Source organism: Crocodylus siamensis, chromosome 3 (genome assembly GCF_052110815.1).
Source record: "Crocodylus siamensis isolate JL-2025a chromosome 3, ASM5211081v1, whole genome shotgun sequence".
NCBI classification, from domain to species: domain Eukaryota; kingdom Metazoa; phylum Chordata; order Crocodylia; family Crocodylidae; genus Crocodylus; species Crocodylus siamensis.
Genome location: NC_143397.1, coordinates 248,377,565 through 248,400,439, shown reverse-complemented (window position 1 = coordinate 248,400,439; position 22,875 = coordinate 248,377,565). Strand labels below are relative to the sequence as shown.

Genomic DNA, 22,875 nt, shown 5'->3' with positions numbered 1-22,875 from the left:
AAAGGGACTACAGCAGATTTGTGGCTGCAACCCGCCTCTCCATAGCTGCCTTCCCAGTGCAGCTCCATTCCGCCAGGAAAAGCTTCGCACAGCCCTGGCCCCAGCCGGCCCCTCACAAATTTGTGGGCAACATGCCCCCCGTGTTCTCCCAGACAAGTGGCTGGAGCAGCAGTGGGGGCTGCTGGACGAGCAGGCGAGCACCGACTGAACCACTGGCTCCCAGCCAAGCGGCACACACAGGTGGAAGTGTCTTCCCTCCCTCCCCCCGCCTTGCACCCTGGATGAGCCATGGCACTGTTCCACACCCACCCCAGCTGGGCAGTGCTTGCCCCAGCCCCATGCCTCCCTCACCGTGGCAGGGCCTTGATCTGCCCTCCCTTCCCTTCCCCCTTTCACCACGCCAGACTTACCTGCTGGAGGCAGCTCTCCATGCTGCTGAGCTGTGCTCCTCGCTGTCTGTGCTGTGCTGCAGCTGTATGCATTCACGGGCCATTTATCAGCCAGATCATTGGCATGATATGGCCAGTTTCCAATACAGTAAACTTTCTTTATATCGGTGCTGGTCTGTCAGACCAATGTGTATCAGTGCACCTCTAGTAATTTAGTTCATCCCCTTGCTGCATAGTCTATTCAGTAAGAAGTCTGTAGTTGCTGACTGTTTAGGCTTCAGTGAACACATCTACACACGCTTTAATGCGCAGAAGCCTATTCTACTGCACATTAAAGCAGCACTTAAAAAGGTGCTAATACACAGATGTGCAGTAAAATAGGCTACTGCATGTTAAAGCATCACTAAAAAAGCATGCATTTGTGCTACTGTGCATTAGTGCAGCCTCTAATGCACATTAATTTAGTGCTTCATATTGGAGGTACAAAATTGAATGTGCATTAGTAAAAGTGCATTAATGCATTTATAGATGTGCCGAGTATGTAGCAGTATTTCTGGTAACATAAGACGTTAATTTTACTTAAATCTTTAGGCATGCTTGTTGGCAGATTCATTAATTCAGTGGTTTTCAACCTGTGGTCTGTGGACCCCTGGGGTTCCACAGATGGTTTAAGCGGTCAGCAAAAGATGACTATGATCAATCAACAGTATGTGAATAGCCACACTTGCAATTCATAGGTTACACCTCCATTCAAAATATTTTAGGGGTCCACAGATGCTTCTGTTGCCTCACTGTGTATTTTTCATTGTCTGCTTATAGACATGGGGAGGGGACAAAACAGCGCTTTACTTTCAACCCGGTGTGCCCTTGCACAAAGTGCAATGCATGCCCAGAAGAGGCATCACATCAGTTTGACTTGATTTGCCCAGCATCTGTGTAGGTCTCGCGCTTCAGCAGGGCTTTTCAGTGCCTTTATCTAATAGTTGATTGAATCAGCTTTAGATAAAAGCACCAAAAAGTCCTGCAGAAGAACCTGATTCATATAGATGCTGGTGAGCCAGGTCAAACTGATGTGCTTTCTCTCTGGGTAAAGTGCTAAGCTTTTGTATTTCTTGGTCCACCCCCCCCTGCCAACATCTGTCAGCAGCCATCATGTTTTCATGGGTTTAATTACAAGATCCTATACTGTGTTCCATAGGACTTCTACCTCCTTCATTTCTCAGGATGGACAGCACTCACCAAATATTTGCCTTTTTTTCTTTTTATTATTCTTTATGTAGTTCCATGCCTTATTTATTAGGCACCATCTAAGCGTGCATTCACTATCAAATTATAAACTTTCTTCTGGGCGTCTTTTGTGCACATAGTGCATTGTAGCATTTGAATGCTTTAAAACCGTGTGCAAGTTTTATCTTCACAAATGCACCTGTGGAGTGAGGTGGAATTAACTTTTTTACAGATGAGAAGCTGATGCATAGAAAAGGACCATAATAGCAAAGTGTCCAGTAATTTGGAGTGCTCAACTTGAAATGTTGATTTTGGTGCATCTGGTTTGACTTGGATTTTAGAGTTATTGCCACTTTTTTTTTTTATAGTTCCTTGAACTAAGTGCAACTTCCACTGACTTCGGTAACAAGTGCTTAGCATTTCTGCTACTAAGATCCTGGGAGAAACAAAGTTCTACATAATGGCCTCTTGTGGAAAATGGTTCAAGTAACTTGCCCCATTTTATATAGGAAGTGCATAGCAGAGGTGTGGAAAGAACCTGGTTCTTCATGTATCATTTAGCTGCCTCAGCTGTAAGAATTTCCTTTTTCTCCCTGCATTCTTTGTTTCATCCATTTCCTACTTTCTGACTTTCTCAACAAGAGACAAAGCTGCTTTCAGCCTGTATCTTAATCTGTTCTTTGAGCACTATCTACCCTGCACAGTGAATGAATCATAGGCAGTGTGGAGAAAAAAAGGTTGTGGTCATTTAATTAGACTTATACTACCATAATACCTAGGTTGATGGTTAGTTCTCATATCTTCGAATTTTTTGAGTGCTTGTCTTGGCACCTCTTTGTGTTTTTCTTTTTCTTTTCTTTTTTATTGGCCCTTCCTTACTGTGTTGACCACTATATAGGGTTATGAGCAGGATTGCAACTCTCGCATCCACAACATAGATCATCACTGCTCTTGAGATAATGGTGTAACTCCTATGCTGGTCATAATTGCCCTAGCTATTGGAGGGGAACAAGACGCGGCAGTTCAATGGTTGTTTAATAACAGTAGAAGAAGACTGGCATTTAGAAATTGTGGCTTCAGTTACTGAAGAGGTACTTTTGCTCTGGTGGGTGTAGAGCAGGAGTGTCCAACCTTTTTGAATGTGTGGCTGGATCATGAACTTCTTATCACCCAGGTGGCCGGTGAGCCATATTCAAAGACCTCACAGGAAGTGGTATCACATCAGGAAGTGATGTCATGTGACCTTTGACACGAAGTTGCAGGAAGTGACAATGAAATGGGTTTAGCTAGTTCAAAACTCCCTGTAGAGCATCCACCTCTGCCACTGTTCAGGACAGGATACTGAGCTAGATGGACCGTAGGGCTGACCAAGCATGGCACTTTTGACGTTCGTATGTTCAGAAGCTCTTACGTTCTTTGGCTGAGCTTCCAAACTATGGCTGTGATTTGCAAAAAGGAGTAGATAGGCATGTTACAAAGTTGTCATAAAAGATTTGGAGCCCTCTAAATCCTATTCATTATAATGGAAGTTGGCCTTTTGACTCAGCTTTGAAAATCTCAGCCCAAGGTGCTAACCAAATAAGTCAAAATACATTTTGCATTTCTATGCAGTGCATCTACGTGGGGCTCTCCAAGCATTTCACAAACATTAAATGAACCTCAGGATGAGCCCAGCCGGAGCAGCAGGGACTCAGCTGCACTTTGCCTCTACCTGCGCTGGTCAGTCCTGAGTGGCGCACAGCTCTGCCGCCACTTCTGCTGGCTGGTGCTGACCGGGGCGGGCTCCTCCCAGCCCCAGCAGCACGCAGCTGAAGCCAGCTTTCCACGTGCTGCTGGGGCTGGGAGGAGCCCGCCCGGGTCGGCACCGGCCAGCAGAAGTGGTGGCAGAGTCATGTGCCGCTCGGGACTGACCGGTGCAGGCAGGGGGAAAACGCAGCTCAGCCCCTACCGCTCCGGCCGGGCTCGTCCCGTCCCAAGCGGCACACGGCTCCACCGCTGCTTCTGCTGGCTGGCGCAGACCTGGGCGGGCTCCTCCTGTCCCCAGCAGAGCATAGGATGTCAGCTTCAGCTGCCTGCTGCTCCGGATGGGACAGACCTGCCCAGGTTGGCACCAGCCAGCAGAAGTGGTGGCGGAGCCGTGTGCCCCTGCAGCTGAGCCCCTGCTGCTCTGGCTGGGCCCATCCTGTCCCGAGTGGTGCACGGGTGCTCCTCTTCCCATGCATCACGTCAGCAACATCAAGCTGACACGGTGCGTGTGGGAACCTTGTCTCTTCCCCAGCCCTTCAGCAGCCATTAGGAAGCTGCTGAGGGGTTGGGGAAGGACAAGGGGTGGGAATGAAAGTAAACAGTGTTTACTTTTGTTTCCCATCACCGCACCGTGGGCCTCAGAAAACAGCTTGGTGGGCCACATGGTGCCATATGTTGGACAAGCCTGGTGTAGAGCCCTCAGTCACCTCTCTGCTTGAACCTTTTGCCCTGTTTCTTTGTTTTCTTCTCACTCTGCTGGATTCAAGCTGGGATGAGTCTTGCTCTCTGAGCATCCAGTTAATCTTATCTTGAGTTGCATTAAAAGCATAGGACAGACAGAATCAGCAACAGGGAAATTGATGCCTGGCATTGGAGTAGACCTGCCACCAACCAGGCAGAAGAGATTGCAGGAAAAGTTCAGCTTTTGAGCTTTATCGGAGCATGCTCTGTAGTACTTGGCACAGGGCTCTGGGGATAAAATGTATCTGAACATTGTCTGTACTAGGCATATTTTCTGCCAGCTATATTAACACACCCTTATTGAGCCAGGTAGAAACAGTAGTTTTCAGAGACGTTGATAATTTGGGGGGATTTCACTGGGAGAACAGAAGTCTGTGTTCAGACTCCACAGGGACGTCACCCTTTTGCAGAATTTCAGGTCCATTGCCAAATTTCAGGTCCATACTGTAAGCATGGACGCACTATGTGGCTATACGATTATTTTTTAGATGGGGGAAATAAGTTTTTGCCAAATGCATTTCTCAGAAACAGAACCATTTTTGCTGAAACTTAAGAAAAAAAATCTGCTAGCGGCAGACATCTGGCATGGAAAATTTCAGCTTGAATAATTAGTTTGGCAAAGCTGTGTAAGCAATTGAAAAAAGCATTTTGTAACAAAGTGTTAGATGACTTTACCTATAGTTTTGTTGCTGGCTCTGCATATAACTAAGGCACTTGAGTTCGTTATTTTACTATTAAGCATTATAAATAAGACATGATCGTTAGAAATTTAAATAGATACCATTTTAAGATGTAGAGTTCATAACTGATGTCATGTCTATGACGTTATTCTTCAGAGATTTGAATAGACCCCTGTTAGTTAACTCTTTCTTCCTCACCTTTCTTCCATGCAAGAACCTGACCGAAAATGTGCGGTGCAGTCAGGAGTGGCCCTCTGCCTCTCTCCCCTGTCAAGGTGGTTTACTGGAATGAAGTCATGGGCAGGGCATAGTACAGGGACGCACAATTATTTTAGGCAGAGGGCTGCTTACCCAGTTTTGGCAGGCTGTTGAGGGCCGCATGGGTAGCCCCGCCCCTTGACAGGTGCCCCGCCCCCTGGTTACCATCTTGGGATCAATGTCCCAGGGTCAGCACTGGTGGGCCCAAAGCGGGGCACAGGCTGGCAGGGGTCTGTAGAGCCGGGCGGGGCTGCAGCAGGGAGAGGGGGGAACTGGCCTGGCTCCATAGAGCCCCTGCTGGCCAGGACCTTGTACCTCTGCTGCCCTACTCTGGGCCCCGCCAGCACTGGCCCTGGGACACTGGTGTGGGCCCCGTGCTCCCACTGTCTTCCCGCCCACTGACTTCCAGTGCCCCCAAGCCCTGCGGTACACGTGGGGGGCAGCGCACAGCCCCGACCCCCTGCTTGCTGGCAGGGAAGAAGCTGACATTAAGCATGGGGAAAAGCGGCTCCTCGCCTGCCCCATGTCTGGCGCTCCCTGCTGCAGCCACTCAGCCTGCGTGGGGCTGTCTGGAGCAGGCACAGGTAGCCTCAAGTGGGCCGCAAGCAGCTGCAGCACGGGACGCCATCACTGGGCAGGTGAGGGGCCGCTTTCCCCATGCTCAGCACCACTTTGTAACCCAGCCCTGCTTTCAGCCTGGGCCCTATGCTGGCTCTGGGTTTGCCTGCTGGAGCTGTGCGCAGCAGCAGCAGCTGAGACCCCCCTGCTTTCCGCGCTGCTGCTGCCTGCCTGGAGCTTGCTTGTGCTCTGGGCAGCACAGAGGCAGACACTGCCCAGCATGGCAAGCAGGGGGGCCGTAGCCAGTGTTGCCACGTGCAGCCCCAGTGGGCAAGCCCGGAGCCAGAGCGGGGCCCAGGCTGGCAATGGGGTTGGGTTACAAGGTGGTGCTGAGTGCAGGGTGGGGAAAAGTGGCCCTTCGCTCACCCTGTGGCTGGTATCCTGCTCTGCAGCTGCTCACAGCCTGCTTGGGGCTGCCTTTGCCTACTCCAGACAACCCCATGTGGGCTGCTGGCGGCTACAGCAGGGAGCGCTGGCCATAGGGCAAGGAAGGGCTGCTTTCCTCCATGCAGGGAAGGAGCCTGGGGAAATGTTGAGCATGGGGGGGGGTGGGGGGAAGCAACCCCTCCCCCACTCCATGGCTGGCGCTCCCTGCTGCAGCTGCTCACAGCCCACGTGGAGCTGTCCGGAGCAGGCACAGGCAGCCCCAAGCGGGCTGCAAGCGGCTGCAGCATGGGGCATCAGCCATGGGGTGGGCGAGGGGCCGCTTCCCCCCGTGCTCAGCTTTTCCTCGGGCCACACTTCCCCAGGCTCCTTCCCTGCCTGGGGTCCTCCCCTGCTCTTCCCCCTCCCTTCCCCCTCACCTGCGGTTCTGATGTGGGGCAGCCATGTGGTCCCAGGCCAGAAGCCTCCACTGGGCCTTCCGGGGGCAGGGCCCTGCGGGTGGGCCCTGCTGCTGTGGGAGCCCGCCAGGTTTCCCCTGGGTCCTACTGCCCTTGGCTCCTGCCATTTACAACAGGAACCAAGGGCCCAGAAATATTAACTTTCAAAAATTTTTAGGGTCTCTACGAGCCAGATAGAACGGCCTTGCAGGCCGGATCTGGCCACAGGTCATATTTTGCCGACTTCTGGCATAGTGCCACAGCCATTCATTGTGACCATTCATGTATAGATATAAGGATAGGAAAATGTGGTAGCAGCTCTCATATCTATATTGCCAGCTTTCCAGTGTTCAGCTTAAAATCCCTACTGACAATGTCTTTCTTAAAGCCACTTGCATTGATATTTTTTTCTACAGTTTGAGGGAAGGGGAAGCTAGTCATCTTATCCAGTATGCATGCAAAGTGTGTATTTTCTGAAGCCCTTCTAATTACTGACATTACACAACAGTTGCTCTTTACTTGGGGGGAGGGGGGCTAAGAGAGCAGTGAAACAGTCTTATACATTTTAATACCATGTCTACTGTCTTTACTTCCGACTCTGGCTGTATTTTTTTCTCTGGGAAGTCTGGACCAGATAGATAAAGTATAGGTGGATACCCTTTCACATATGTGGCATTTGAGTATTTTGCCTGCATGTTTCAATTTTGCCTTCTGTGGGATAAAATTCAACCAGTAAAACTTGCTTCAGTATTAAAATGGGAGCAGATATGCTAGACTTAACACAGCCACTTTGTTATGTAAGGTAACTACATATCTTCTTCTTCATCTCTTCCCTTTTACTTTTCTCCCTTGCCCACTTAATTTTTTCAGTAATCAACTACTTGAAAAATACAAAAAATCACTGATTTTTGGGTTTTTTGCTTTTTTTCTTTAAAAAAAATACAGTGCTGATATTCTGTTTTTAGAAAGTTCCTACTCAGCAAGTTGTATACCTGAATATTTATGAAAATGTGTTATTTCGTGGTATGCTATTGTAAAGTTAACAAAAGTAATTCTGAGGATGTCTTAAAGCTGGGGCTGAGGGGGCAAGTTGAGTTGGTGCTGCTTCCTAGCACGCTTGGAAGATAGACGTACAGACTTTTAGAATTATTCCTATGCTTGTTTTTTGGTTCATCTTAGTCAGCGCTCCAAATCAGAGTCTTTGTGTAAAAGCAAAAGAACGTGCTTTTGGGGACCTTTCACTCTGCACTGTGCATGTAATCTATATTAGCCTGTATGCAAAGTAAGCTAAATTATAAAACTTTTGTTCTAGCACCTGAGCACTCCAATCCCCTCATCGCAAACTGGTATGTATCTTTAAAATAAGAAAACATTTGACAAATAATAAATGACTTCTTGACAGTGGGCTAGAGTCAATAAGAGACTTGGAACCCAAGGGGGAGCTGAGTCTAATGACTTAAAGCTTACAGGTCTGCTTTTGTGCATGCCCAGAAATACTCTAATCTGAGCAGTTCAGAGCCAGTCTTCTGTCCGACCCTGATCAGGATCCAGAAGTGAGGTGCTGCTTCACCGTCGTGCCCTGTACGTTCCAGTCCAGGATATTTCTCATACCAATTTGTTGTCACAGGCTTGTCGCAGTTTGTTTCCTCCTCTGGGAGTTCAGCCCCACATCTTCCCCGTCCCAGGAGAGCAGCCTGAGCACCAAGTTAGTAGTTATAGGGGAATGCTTTCCATCCCTCCTGCTGAAGTTATGCCATCAATATGTAGCAAAGGATTAAAGATTCATGGGTCTGAGCGAGTCCAAGATTAGTGACTCTAGTGGTGAAGCTACTGTCCCGAGACTTGGGCAATACCTGAATTCTAATTTGTGTTCCTGAAACCACATATTTTTATATTAAGCAGTTATGGGACTGTTCCTGTATTTCATCCAAAGAGGCTGGACTGGAATCCAAGTTCTTCCTGTCTGAGATGAGTATAGAAATCGTCACTCAATAGTTGTGCTTCTGTACCCCATAAATCCTGAGTTCCTTCATTGCACAGTGGTGTAACTTCTGAAGGAAAAGTTGAGAGTGCTCTCACCTGAAATATCCAGTACCCTGTTGATTCAGATAGTCTCCTGGGAGATGGAGGTTTGAATCCTCCATGGCTAAAGGTTGGAATTGTAATTCAAGTCCTCTACTTCCTGAGTGAGTTTTAGCAACTCAACTGTTATGTAGTAAGGAGGGCACACCCTGTATTTTCATAGACATTAGGGCTGAAAAGGACCTTGCAAGATCATTGGGTCAGGGTAGGAACTCTAGGCGTCTGTCCTTCAGAGAGTTCCAGACTTTACATCCCACATGGATGGAGTTGCCTCCTTGCAGGTATGAGTATGAGGAGCCCCATAGTCCATGATCCAGCTGAGGACATAGCTGCAAAAGACTCGGAAAGACCAAAACGATAGATTTTTATTTGAAATAAAAATGGAGCCCCTCTTTCTCCTGTTCATAGCTCTAGAACACTTTTGAAGTTGGTTGTGCTGACTACTTTTCTCTCTAGTATTTTAAAGCGGTGAACTTGCTTTGGCAGCAGTTCTGAGCAGTATACATGCATGTGGCAGGTTCTTCATAAAGCGTCTTTGTTTGGTTGTTAATTCGTGGGTTGTAGGATGGGTGGGCAAAGAAGTTATTGACCCTGTCAGAGAACACCCTTTGCCAGTGTGGCCAGAGCTTGCAACCCAGCCATCACTGCAGGCTGCAGGTCTCTGCCTGACTCACCAGGGTGGACAGCTGCCAGATGCAAATACAAACAGCTGGTTCCACTGTGGAGGGGATGGGTGGCAAGGGGGCCGATCATGGCACTGATTTCTGCCTCCCCCACCCATGCCAGAAGGGATCCCTGAGCCGTTGTGCTGTGCTGCACAGGCACCGGTGCACTGCCGTGCAGGATCTATAGGTTCCTGTGAGCAACCTCCCAGCCGTGGGCTCCTTCAGCTCTGGTCCTCCTTGCCCTGCCCTGCCCTGGCCTACCCCCAGGTGTGAGGTCAGGCAGTGGAAGCAGGAGGAGAGAGGGAAAGCCCAGAGACTCCAGTGGCAACTCTCCAACTGGAGCGTAGTGGAGGGAGCAGTGCCCAGCCAGGGAGTCCGGGGGCCACAATTTAACCCCTTGGGAGCCAGATGCAGCCACCAGTTGGACAGCCCTGACCGAACAGAATGGTCTGAAAGGATTATGTAGTTATTCTGAGACTTGCTTGGCTTTTTGCTGAAAAGTAGAACTTTTTGTTAAATCGTCGTTTTATTCAGTTCCCAGCGTTAGGCTGTGCATTCAGGTTATGATGCCAAATCGCATATGTGCACAGTTACTAGGGATCTTCCTATGTGATTTTTCATTTTATTACTTGACAGTTAAAACCTACCACTGGGATGAACCTGGAAGTTGAACTTTATCTGGAAAAATTATTAGTTGTATTAAAGCCTGAAGTCTGCAATCTGTTTTTTAAGTATAGGACTTTTTGTATGTTGCTATTAAAAGAAACTCTTTCTTTTTCCCCTTGTTTTGGATGTTCTGTAGCAAATGTACTGTCAATTTTCTTTGTGTTTTAATTAAACAGGTGCAAGTCAGGTCTGAAAATTCATCTTTCCTGTTTTGTAAAAATGCTGGCATAAAACAGTGGTACACCTGAACTGAATGCATGGCCATTCCTTTCTGCAAGAGAATAGGTAGTTTTATGTGCATTCTTGCTAGTGTTTTGATTAATTTTAGGCATACTTGCTGTTCATGACAGTGGAGCTTGTTAAGTTCAGGTATGCCATTAAAGCGATTAAAATAGCTAAAATGTAGATAAGTGCAGATCAGAAGGTAAGGTAAATAAGTCATGCTGTTAAATATTGTATTATTTTATTTTTATAAAACTGCCTACCCTACATGGCTTTTATAAAACACCCGGAGGATGACTCTCTTATCAGTTGGCAAGAATGGGGAAGTACGTCCAAACGGCTGTTACTTCTTCGAGGCAGGGCCATGATACTTGGTCACCTACTTTGATTCTTTCCAGAGCTATTTGACTTGAGTGTGTTGAGACAGGAAGACTGCCTAAACAGGACCTTTTTGAATATTTTTTAAAACCTTGAAGGAGTGAATGAAATAGTTGAATTTCTCACCGTAACCTTAGAATTATCACTGTTTTATAAAAGGTTCATCACTCCATCACAACCACCATCAAGAGCAGAGACAAATTAGAATTTTATTATAATGTTAGTAAAACTAATACGTGCAGGAAAAAATTGCTGTAGAATAAAGTATACTCACGTTATTCCTGTCTGTATTGTTGTAAACTAGTGATTAGTGACGGTACTGGTAGTACTGCTTCTGTGCATGCCCCAAAATACTCAAATCTGAGCAGTTCAAAACCAGTCTTCTGTCAGAGCCTGATCAGGATCCAGAAATGAAGTGCTCCTTCACCTTGGTGCCCTGTAAGATCCAGCAGAATCAAGCTTGTCACCATTTGTTTCCTCTCCCATACAGCTTTAAATTCCTAAGGAAAACACCCATTAAAAAAACGATTCTAAAACTGAGCGCTGCGTGTTTAGCTTTTTGCTGTTTATAGATGAAGATTTTGCAGATTCCCTTAGGACATAATGCAAGAAACAATCTTTAGATGGAAATTATTATTTATATAGCTGTAACTTCATGATTCGGTTCTAGTATAGTCACTTCCTGTTACTTATTACACTAGAAAATTCAGGGAGGGAGTGTAGGGTACCTTCTAAAATGTGTGTCAAAAATTCTAATATAATAAAAGGCTGTCTGTCTGTCTGTCTGTCTGTCTGTCTGTCTGTCTGTCACGCTTTTGGGCAACTGCACATGCGCCGCCGAGAGGGCTGGTGGCAATTGGCTGTGCAGGCCCAAGCTTGCGTCGTTACTGGGGAAGTTTGTGGGGGCAGCGAATGTGCCCTGGCCACCCAAGCAGCAGGGCTTCCCCACGCCTCCCTGCCTGAGGGCAAAGGGAGGGGGGGGATGGGAGCAATCATGGTGGCCACCTGGTCCCAATGCCCTCTTCCCGCCGGGGAGGGAGGTGGACGTGGAGCAGGGCTGGACCCGGAGCAGCAGGTAGGGTAGGTAGAGCAGGCCTGAACCCAGAGTGGCAAGGAGGGCAGGTGGAGCGGAGCCAGACCTGGAGCTGTGGTGGGGGGTAGAGCAGGGCCAGACCCAGAGTGGTGGCGGGGGTAGGGGGTAGAGTGGGGCCGGACCTGGAGTGGTGTGCATGGAGTGGGGTCAAACCCGGTGCGGCAGGAGGGTAGATTCCTGATGGGCAATTTGCTAGTATTTGTAATAAAGATGTACATCCTGAGACTAGTTAACCAACAGTATCGGGCTTATCACTGTACGGTGGATATTACCATGGTTTAAGTTGTAAGTTTTTTGGAATGTCGTCTGCCTTAGAGGGTGTATACAGTGCCTGGAAGAACAGGACTGGTAAATGTTACTGCAGAACAAATAATATAAACTCAACGTTAGCGAACTTTTGTATGAGGTCAGATTTACTCTGTAAAGCCAGAACCTATTACTTATCTAATGATTATGACTTGAATGCTTGTTTTCTGAGCCTATTTTCAGCAAAGTCAGTGGACAGCCATGTCCGCTTCATTATCAGAAGGGGTCAGGCCATATCATTTTAACGATGACCTCTCCTGTGTAGATGTTAGTAGTGGCAGCTTATCATCAGCACAATTTCATTGCAACTGAGGTAGTTTTGACTGACTTTTAAATCCATTCTTCCCCTGATGCATTACTCATTACTGTGTTACTGCCCCTTACCTGGGTGAGCATTGTCAGGCTTTCTGCTTGCCAGAACAGAAAACTTGGTAAGAATTTTCACTCTTAAATTATTAACTAAGCTGGATTTCCAGTAACTGGAATGTGTCTACCTTCTTTTCAGGGCTTTCTGAGTTTCCTGTGCTTTATTGCATTCTTCCAGTTCCCTCTGCCTGTCAGTGTGGCCTTACCATTTTCCTCTGCATTCCACTGATTTCCATCAGCTACACAAAAAGAACTTCTTGCCAGCCTCCTGACATCAGTGACGCATCTGAACATCTGGGATCATGCAAGAAAAGGTAAGCCTGAGGCATGTGTAGTCTGATGTCCTCCCACAATCCTCAACACATACACCAGTGACTTACCTTATTGCACCTGTAGCTCTGTGGGGTCAGGCCAACTCTCAGGATCTCAATATTGCGCTGTTAAACAGGAGCGTGTGACACACACACCCACCCACCCCAGCTCAGGCACATACACACTTGTCACCAGTTCAAGCACATACACTATATATCCCAAAAGTTAGACACAGGTCACTAATTCGTATATTATGCGCATGTGCGCACAGACACGCACAAATTCCTAACTTGGATTGTATATGTGTGTGCTTGGGGTACCTGGGATACTTGGGTGAAGGTTCAGGTGAGAGACAGAGAGTTAAAGTGTAGGGAGTGAAAGTTGCCAGAACCAGGATTAGAACCAGTGGACTACAGAGAAGCTGACTGAGGAACTGAGGCTTGTGTTTACTTAAGGTAGACTGGGGCTGGAAACTGAGGCAGAAGCTGAGATATTGGAGGGTGGTGGGGGGCAGATAAGTGGTGGCAAGGAGGAGACGGCCAGAAAAGAAACTGAGGCAGAAACCTGGTTGCTCGGGGGAAAGGAAAAGGCAGTGGGGATAAGATGGTGGCAAAGAAACAGGGTTTGGAGGCAAAGAGGAGCTCAGGGCAGGTGTTGGAGGTGGCAGTGAGGCAAAAGCAGGAGACAGAGAGATGAGAGATTGGAGAAGGGCCAAACCATAGTAAAGCAGAACCCAACTTAGGAGTCCAAATACAGTTTTATTACACAGACAACACACGACACAGCCCCATGAGGTTGTTGGTACTCGCTCAGTCTGGCAGCTGGAGAAAGATTCAGTGGAAGAGTTGGAGTCCAGGTAGGGAAGAGAAGCAGAGTCCAAGTCCTTGGTTGAAGGGGGGGTGGGGGGTGATAGTTACCTATCCAGGCTGGAAAGGGGTCCTTGTCCAGTAGGTATTGTCCAGAGGGGGGTCACTGGCAGGGCCTCTGGGTGGATAGGTGGTGTGGCATGGTGCTGGTCCAGATGGAGAGGGTGTCCCACTGGGTCTGTCTTCACTGCCCCTTTTTATAGGGTCAGACTTTGTGGGACCCTAGTGACAGGAGGCATGCCCAGGCAAAGGTCAGCTCCAGTATACTGAGCATGTGTACTCCATGCAGGGATGTGCAGTTTCGGGTGTCTGTAATGGTGGGGTACAATGGTAGAGTTGCTGGTTCTGCAGGGTCTTTTGTGTTTCAAATGCTGGGTTCTTGACTTTGTTCCTGGGTGAGGTCTGTGGTTCCTGGATGAATCAACGCAAGGTGATGGCTCAGTCCTTACAGGCCATTCAGTAGAGGCCTGCTACCATTGTATTTCAATCATTCCCAATCACTCTCGTTCATCCGGGAACCAGTTTACATGGGAGGGGTCTGTGACTCATACAGTTGCGACAGGGGATGCTCGGGCAGAGGACACAAGATGGAGACTTGACATACAAAATGGAAACTTGACATTAGTTTGGTTCACTTACAAACACAGGCCTAAACCATACAATAGCCATATGAAACAAAAATCAATACAAAAATGATAATAATACAATATACAACAGTAAGAATCAATACAAACCTAATAATAATACAATATACAACAGTGGATATCCAAAACCAAAAACTTGCTACCAAAATGAAAATGTTAAAGCTTATCCTAAGTCTGAGCTTGCTTATGCTTGTCTATAGGGAATAGAAAGGGAGAGCAAGAAAAGCCAGAAATAATTGGGGAAGGGAATGCATATCTATTGTATATGTATATATTAAAAAACACACACACACCTACTGGAGGTTCCCTTATGGTAATACCTGGGAATTGTCCTAGCAGCTCAGATGGCCAGCCTGCCTGTGAGCCAGAAGTATGAATGCATGGGCAGAGCTAGAATTTTGGAAAGGTGGGGTGTGGGGCACTGCAGCAGTGGCTGCAGCTGTTTAAAACCGCCTCTCCTCCAGTATTCAGTGGCACCTCCCCCTCCCATTCCTCCCTGCCTCCTCCAGGAGAGGTTGCCTCTGGGCATAGTAAGTGGGGACCCACCTGCCATCTGTCCCCAGCTAACTTGGAGGTAAAGGAAGCTCCAGAGCTGTTCCTGCCCCACTCCAGCCAGGTGCCGCAGAGGTGTGCTCAGAGACGCTGGCAGTGATGTATGGGTTTCCCTCTTCCCCTGCTGGCCAGAAGCAGGCATTTAGGAGAAGACTGCTCATTTACACCATCCCCAATGGAGCCTGGAACCCCAGGTAGCTGCTGCCCACAACTGCACTCCTGGAGCCAACAGGGGAAATCCTGGGGAGGCAACAGAGACATGCCTGCTGTCACTGCCACCAAGTCCGGCATCCCATGCAGCCATTCTGGCAGCTCCCAGTTGGAGTGCGACACAAGTGGCCTAGAGCTTCCCTTGTTCCCAGGCCCCTAAGGACAGCAGCAGTTATGGACAGATTCCCCTGTTCTTCACCTGCTGCCTGCTTGGCCCCCCATGGCACCCATCACCAGCCCAGGGCTCCAGCCACACCTCAGATGCTGCAGTAGACCTAGGCATCTGAGACTGCAGGGAACTGGAACGACTAGCAGGCAAGCTACACTATTGAAGTGGGGTATGATTATGCCACTGCACCCCCGGGGTCTGTCCTTTTATGAATGTCGTGTGAACTTTGGTTTAAGGAGAAAAGTATCCCAAATGTGCTATGGTTCTAAAGTTTCTGCACCTACTTGGTCTTCAAACAAGGAAAGAGTTCTTGAAGAGTAGTGCATTTGCCTAATGCTTTCAATCTTAATATTTGTGTTGACTTTCTTAAACTGTCGTTTTCTGTACTCTCTAATTTGATCATGTTTGAGTATTAGGGGGCCTGGGGAACTCCAATACTGTTTGTTTTTTTGGGACCTGAAGTGGCAGCACCTTGGGCAGCATACTGAGTTTGATAGAGGGCCAGAGGATTATTGCTTTTATTCTGTTGCAGTGCTTTCTGTGCTTGGGGCAAGAAAATTAGGAGTCTGTACCAAATTTGCCTTCCTGTAGGGGCTAGAAAACTTAACCTGTAGGGCATTGCTTCCAAAACTTTTTTTTTTTTTTCTCAGCGTGACCCCATTTCCTCAGCATGTCCCCTCGCGCCCCACCTGCAGCCCCTTACCCCCCAGCTGTGCCCATGCCTCAGCTGCCACCTGCAGGAGGCAGCAGCTGCTGCGGCCGGAGCAGAGCGCAGAGCCCAGCTTCCCTCCTTCCCCTACAGGCAGCACTGCTGGAGCAGAGCCCGTGTTGGGGGTGGGGTAGAGGATGTGGGCTTCCCACTGTAGGCTTGGGGCTCCCTGTCATGCTGCTGTTTCCCTGGGGGCCCCGGGGCCTAATGGGCAGGACCTGGTGTGGAAGGGAGGGAGTGCCACGCCACCATGGCTGCCAAGCTGAGGTGCCCCCTGCTAACCTGGCAGCAGCATGGGCACAACTCCACACTGCCATTGCTGCTGTGCCTCACCTTAGCCTGCCTGGAGCTGGTTCGGCCTGACTCCAGCCCCGCAGCCTGCTGTGCGTGCGGAAATCTCAGGGCACTTTTATCACAACCCCATCTGCTGATGTTGTGACCCCATTTGGGAACCGCTGCTCTAAGGTAATGCAAAAAGACTAAGAATTGTCATTTACTGGGTCACACCCTAAGTCCATCTTCTCCAGTATCCTGTGTCTGCCAGGGGGCACCACCACTTCCCCCTGACCGCTGGAACTGGTGCCCAGGGCTCTCCAACTTTGACAGCCTGTACCTGGTGTGTGACGCTTTGTCTTCAACAACCTGTACCTTGAGCTTGCTTGTGGAGATGGCCTGTCATTTGGCCTCCTGTCCCTTGACCCGGAGATGGTATTTGACAGGGTTGATCATGGGTAGCTCACAGGGACACTGGGAGTGGTTTGGTTTTGGTCTCCGCTTTGTGCAGTTTCTCCAGGTGCTGTATGTCTCTGCAGAGTGCATGGTCAGGCTCAACTGGACACTAGTGGAGTCCATCCTGTTTAGGTTGGGATTACGTCAGGGTTGTCCACTGTCAGTACAGTTCTACACCATCACCCTTGAGCTGTTCCTCTGCCTCCTGTGCAAGCAGAAGGTAGGACTGATACTTAAGAAGCCGGCCACAAGGGTGGTCCTGTTGGCATATGCCAACAATGTACTTCTTACTGTTGAGGACCCAGGTGACTGGGCATAGGTGGAGGCCTCCTAATCCATCTACTCAGTGATAGTCTCTAACAAGCTTTGGCCTGATGGTGGGAGGCAGGTTCACTCCCACCTGTGCTCCAAAACATCCAGTGGAGTGTGTGGGCTTAACGCTCTACACGAGTCTGTTTGTCCCCTGGTCACATCCCCTGCTAGGGAACTGGCAGCAGCTAGAGGTCAGCATATCTGAGCAACTGCAGGCATGGTTAGGCCTGCTGCAGTGTCACTTTGTGGGAGGGCACTGGTTATCATCATCTGGTCCTATCCATGCTCTGGTACCACTTCAACACCCTGGCTCTGCCCCCAGAGCTCCTGGCCAGTCTCCAGAGACAGGCGTTGGGGTTCTTCTGGTTGGGACAGCACCAGGTCTCTGCAGGTGTCCTGAGCTTCTCCTTGTGAAAGGACAGGTAGGGCCTGGTCTGCCTTTAAAGCTAGGTCCGTGTCTTCTACCTTTAGTCCCTATAGAGGCTCGTATACAGTGCTGGTAGCTAGGCGACATGGTGGCTGTTTGGCTGTGCCTTCATCTGATGCCTTTGAGGGCTCTGATACTACTGTCAGCTCTTCTAACTCAAGGTGTCCCCAGGCAGGACCTGGGGGAGCTGCCAGATTTCTACGAGGATCTCCTCAGGCCCTGGAGGCTGGTCTTCACCTCCAGGCCCCCAGAGATGTTTGTCCAGGATACCAACTTTCTTTCTGAGCTCCTGCTGAAAACCCCTTAGCACAGAGGTGTCCTGGGTGCACTGGAGGATGGTCCTGGCCAACATAACTCAGATCCAGAGACCTCTTAGAACGGGGTGGGCGAAATATGGTCCATGAGCTGCATTTGGCCTGCCAGACACTTTCATCCTGCCCACGGCACTCACCAACAAATTGTGTCCTGCCCAGCCCTTCTGCCCATTAGGGTGGGAGTGAGGTGCTCAGGTGTATATATGCCCCAACGTACCCTTTTGCACCTCGCTCCCACCCTCCCCGGGCCCACTAGCAGCAGTTTCTGAGCAGGGCTGTTGCTGCAGCTGCTGGGGACTTACTTGACTTCCCTGGTCTCCTGCTGGTTTGGGGCAGTGTGTAGGGAAGAGGCAGGGGTGGAGCTGCAGGTGGGCAGGAGCACGGAGCCTGTGCTTAGGGGAGCAGTGGCAGCACGGAGCTGGGGTGGGCAGTGTGTGAGTATGAGGGAGGGTGGTGGGCATGGTGTCCTCCTTGATCCCAAGAGCCACTGGGGACCTCAGCTGGCAGCTTCTCCATGGAGCTGTTACCATGGGCATGCATCAAGTGCACTATGTGGACACCCCTGAGACCTGCCTCTGTTGGGCCCTGGGATACATCTACCTCTAGTGCACCAGGTTGCAACCCCTCTTCTACCTCCTCCAGATCTCCCTGTTGAGGTTCTGGCTGCACTCTTTCTCTGTACTTGGCCCCACCAAACCCTGGGCCCTCCTGGCCAACCTCCTCATGGCTCTGATCAAGTTGGCCATCTAGAAGACAAGGAAGGAGGCTCTGGTGGGAAGGAACCCAGGCAAGTATGGGGCTGTCTCCTGTCACTCCCCTGCTCACACCTCTGAGCAATTTCACTGGTTGGCATCTATGGGGTCCCTAGACTCATTTGGGGGACAGTGGGCATGGGTCAGATCCTTTCTTACTACCTTATGACCTCACTCCCATTCTTTTCTTTTTATTGGTCCCAAGTAATTGGTTGATGTGTCCCCAGTGACTTCTCCTATAAGGGAGGCTTATGGGTTTTTTGTGATGGCCTAAGCCCGTGACCCTACAGCACATCAAATAGGTCTGTGTCACACAATGGCAGAGAATAGATGGTGAAAGGGAAAGTGAGCGAGGTATAACCAGGGTATTTTCCACTGTTCCTTTCACTTGCAGCCTCCAGCATTTAAGGTCTAGAAAGGTCTTATTCAAAGTGTCTGCCCCTAACTGCCTTGCTCAATAGCCACTGATGCCCCTTTCCTTCAAGAGCTCGTCCAGTCCCTTTTTGAACCTAGATAAAAACAAGATCTTGGAATCTAAACTAATCTTTCATTGTGTGAGGATGAGGCTCTTACCAAAACAAATCTGTTAATAATAAACATGTCTTTTAAGTTTTGCCTGCTGCCTTGTACTTTGAACCTTTCAAAAAAATCATTTTTATCCCCTCTACTGTTTGGGGGAGTGGAACAGAACAGGGTGAATTAGTTTAGGTCCAACTAAGTAACAGCGCAAAAGCAGAATAATATTTTTTTCCTTTGTTCCCAAAGTTGATTTACTGTTGCTTAGTTCCTAGCCCAGGTCACAGCCAATCCGAAAAGAGGTCTTAATATCCTTTTATTAACAAAGCACTGTAGGTGTTGGAAGCTTTGGGTTAGAGTACCCAGGTCACCTAATCTTGCCTGAAGCATTTGCTCATATTTAAAAGAAATGGAGGCTAGGGGGCAAACCGGGAAATGCGATTATCTTTATTATGAAGTGGAGACACTGCATGAGTATCAGTGTTGCTTTTACAATGGATTATTTGAGCAGCCCTATAGGATCCTGCCAAACTAAACAACCTGCTTTCCCAGCCCACCTCCCTCTTTCAGGGGTGAAAAAAAGAAAAAAAAAAAGGCTGTACTGGAGCTTGATCTCATACTTGGAGATGAAGACTGAACTTGTTTGCCTGGGAACTGCACAGAAGCATGTTCTGGGGAACCAATTGTTATTCTCCCAACTTGGCAGGAAGGAGGACAACACGGATCAGACCCAAGTGAGAGAACTACAGATAATGTTCATTTGCCAGCTAGGGAGTAATGAAGCCTGAGGGGAATAAATCATTTTCATAATGGCGGTTCCCGCTGTCCTGGAATGCAAACCCTCTACAATTAGACTTTCTTGATGAATATATTTATATTTTACTTTGATTTATAATAAGCAAGGCTTTTGCAGTGTGATTCTACCACGCTTATGTATTTTAAGCTGCTGGAAAAATCTCTTCTGGGTTAAGAGTTCAGTGCTTGAGTTTTCCAGCTGGAGGAGCCTGAAATCTAAAAACAAAACTCTAGCCAGACATTGCTGTGACCTGGGCATGTTGAAACCGGCAAGGATGTTCAGAGAAGTGGCTGCCTATGCTTTGAGGAACAAACATTATGGGCAAGGAAAGTAATGCTCCTTTCTCTTTTTCATAAACCAATATCTGGGTATTGTATAACTTATTATACCTAATAACTTAAACACCAAGTTCTGCTTTTGTCAAACTTCTTTTTCTCAGAAGTGATTTATTATATTTAATTCCTTATCAGGATGGATATTTTTAGCCCAACTTTGGAAAACAAAATGAATTTTAATTGACCACTGTATTGAAGGTGAGTGAGCTTGGTGGTGCATGATGGGAAATGGATGGAGCCTTTTCTGTGTTCCCCTTATGGTGCTGTCTAGTCGCCGAGCTGCTACCAAGGGGTTCCTAAATCGTCTTGTTAAACCACTGCTAAACTAGTTATTTCCCCATTCTTCATTGAAGCCAAGAATGAACCAGGGGAAAACCAGTGATAAAATCACTATTCTTTCCCTCCTTTGTTCTTAGTTTGTACAGGCTATAAATTTGTGGGCTTGCCCTAAGTAGTTGCATACAAGCTTGTACAGGTACAAGGGCAGCTAGGTTTAAATCCATCTGAAGCAAGATCTGGGCTTTGATTGCGTCATCTTCTTGTCTTTCCTAGCTGATCCCTAGTTCTGCTTTTGTCAGTATGAAACATTACACTCATCTCACGTTTATCTTTGCCATTTTTTGACAAGTAATGTTTCTTGCCTTCTGTCTTTATTTTAGTGTCCTTAAATGCAAATTGCATTGTCTTTGTAATCTTGTATTATTCATTCTTTTCCACATAATAAAATACCAAGTCTTTCGGTCTTCTCTTTGTCTGTAACTGGCAGCATTGGGTTCATCTTCTGCCCTAGTTCTCCAGAAACAGACTGTCATGGGAAGGCAGGTCCTAAGGGTATGTCTGTGCCATGGTGACAGTGTTTCGTCACTGTCAAAGAAATGAACCCCACCTGCCTACTCTTATTCCATGCCCCTCATCTTTGGATATAAGGCAGTGAAGGTGGTCTTAGGGGTACCTCAAGCACTGCATTCAAAACCTGACTTTTCAGTCTTTTCAGGAGTAGTGACTTGGGGCACTGTGAGGACATCCTCACCACCTCCTTTCTGGGGTTGATGCTTGCCAAGCAGGAGCCAGTGGGTAGAACTCATTTCCTTAGGGGCAGCCCTGACCACTGGGTCACCACCGAATAGGCCAGTGGTGTAACAGTCCTGCAGACAGGGAAGTTTTTCCTGGCTGTGACATGCATGCACACTCTTTATGCATTAGGGTTCTCTGATTAACCCTAAAGCAAAGCAGAAGAGCTGGCTTGTGTTCCAGCTCTTCCCAGTCCATTCTCCCCCTCTATTAACCCTCCCCCTTGGCCCCCAATCCCCAACCCAGGTGCTCTTCCTGGAAACAGTGGTGCATAGGACATTTCAACTTGCCCTGCGTCCCTCTTTCTGTGAGATACCTGTTAGGTTGGACCAGGAAGGGCTGTGGCACAGGTCAGATCTCCCACTTGCTTTAAGGTTATCGGAGAACAGTAATGAGGTGGGAGAGCGCACACATGCTGCAGCCCTTCTTGGTCTGGCTGTGCAGGACAGCTTTCCCTGGAGGCAGCAGCATGTGGTTGAGAAGCACTGAGGTAAGTCAAGGCAGCACAGCAGTGGTTCTCAACTGGGGTTGCTTCCACATTCAAAACAGTTATGAAGGAGCACTGACTGAAAGAGCTGAGAATGACTGACTAATCTAGACAGGCCCTGTGTGAATCCTTGACTCTTGACGTTCTTATCTTTAACCAGGTTGTGGCAGGAAGCCACCTTTGTTTCTCCCCAAAATCTCTGCTTGGTGTCAATTTGATTAGGATGGGCCCAGAATTGCCCAGAATGTGACGGACTACTGCCGATCTTGAGAGACATGCCAGCGGACAGGCAAAAGTGGGGACAAGAGAGAGGCTCCCCTACAGCCCCTTCCTATCATTGATCAATCCTTCCAAAGAGTGGGGATAGACACTGTGGGCCCTCTGAGGCATAAGACCTGTAGAGGGAAGAACTACATCCTGACTCTAGTGGATTTCTCAACTCGGTACCTGGAGGCAGTTGCTGTGACCTCCACCGAGGCACCTGTGGTTGCTGATGCCCTAACCAAGATCTTCTTTCAGCTGGGTTTTTCCTCCAAGATCCTGACTGATCGGGGTGGCAACTTCCTGGCGGAGGTGATGAAGTGCCTGTGGGAGTGTTGTGGGGTGAAACACCTCAAGACCACAGCCTACCACCCTCAGACAAATGGGCTAGTAGAGAGGTTCAGTGGGACCTTGAAAGGTATGGTAAAGGCCTATGTGGACTCTTAACCCCAATGACTGGGATAAGAAACTTCCGCATTTGCTTTTTGCCTATCCGAAGGTGCCCCAGGAGTCCACTGGGTTCTTGCCATTCATAGATTTCATAGACATCAGGGCTGGAAGGGACCTCGGAAGATCATCGAGTCCAGCCCCCCGCCCAAAGGGCAGGAAGTCAGCTGGGGTCATAGGATCCCAGCAAGATAAGCATCCAATTTGTTCTTGAAGGTGTTCACTGTAGGTGCTTGAACCACCTCCAACGGCAGGCTGTTCCAGACCTTGGGGGCTTAGACAGTAAAGAAATTTTTCCTTAGGTCCATCCTGAAATGGTCTCGCAGTAGTTTACAACCGTTTGACCTCATCATCCCTAGGGGCGCTCTGGTGAACAAACGTTCCCCCAGATCCTGGTGGTCACCCCTGATAAACTTATAGGTGGCCATCAGATCACCCCTGAGCCTGTGCTTTTCCAGGCTAAAGAGCCCCATGGCTCTCAGCCTGTTGTTGTAAGGTCTGTTTTCCTGACCTCTGATCATGTGTGTGGCTCTTCTCTGCACTCTCTTAAGCTTCTCCGCATCCGTTTTGAATTGTGGAGCCCAAAACTGGATACAGTACTCCAGCTGCGGCTTTACCAAGGCCAAGTACAAGGGGAGAATGATGTCCTTGGATTTGTTTGAGAGGCATCTATGGATGCAAGCCAGTGTTTTGGTCGCTTTAGTAGCT

The 22,875-nt window shown here is 48.5% G+C and overlaps 1 protein-coding gene across 1 annotated transcript in view; it reads left to right on the top strand.

The window, feature by feature from the left end:
• The window catches only part of ZFAT (zinc finger and AT-hook domain containing), a 272,893-nt gene that overhangs the window by 15,444 nt on the left and 234,574 nt on the right, over positions 1-22,875 (top strand). Inside the window, exon 2 of the mRNA XM_090040693.1 lies at positions 12,398-12,572. The gene's annotated coding sequence lies outside the window, so the exon portion shown is untranslated. The remainder of the gene's footprint in view (positions 1-12,397; positions 12,573-22,875) is intronic.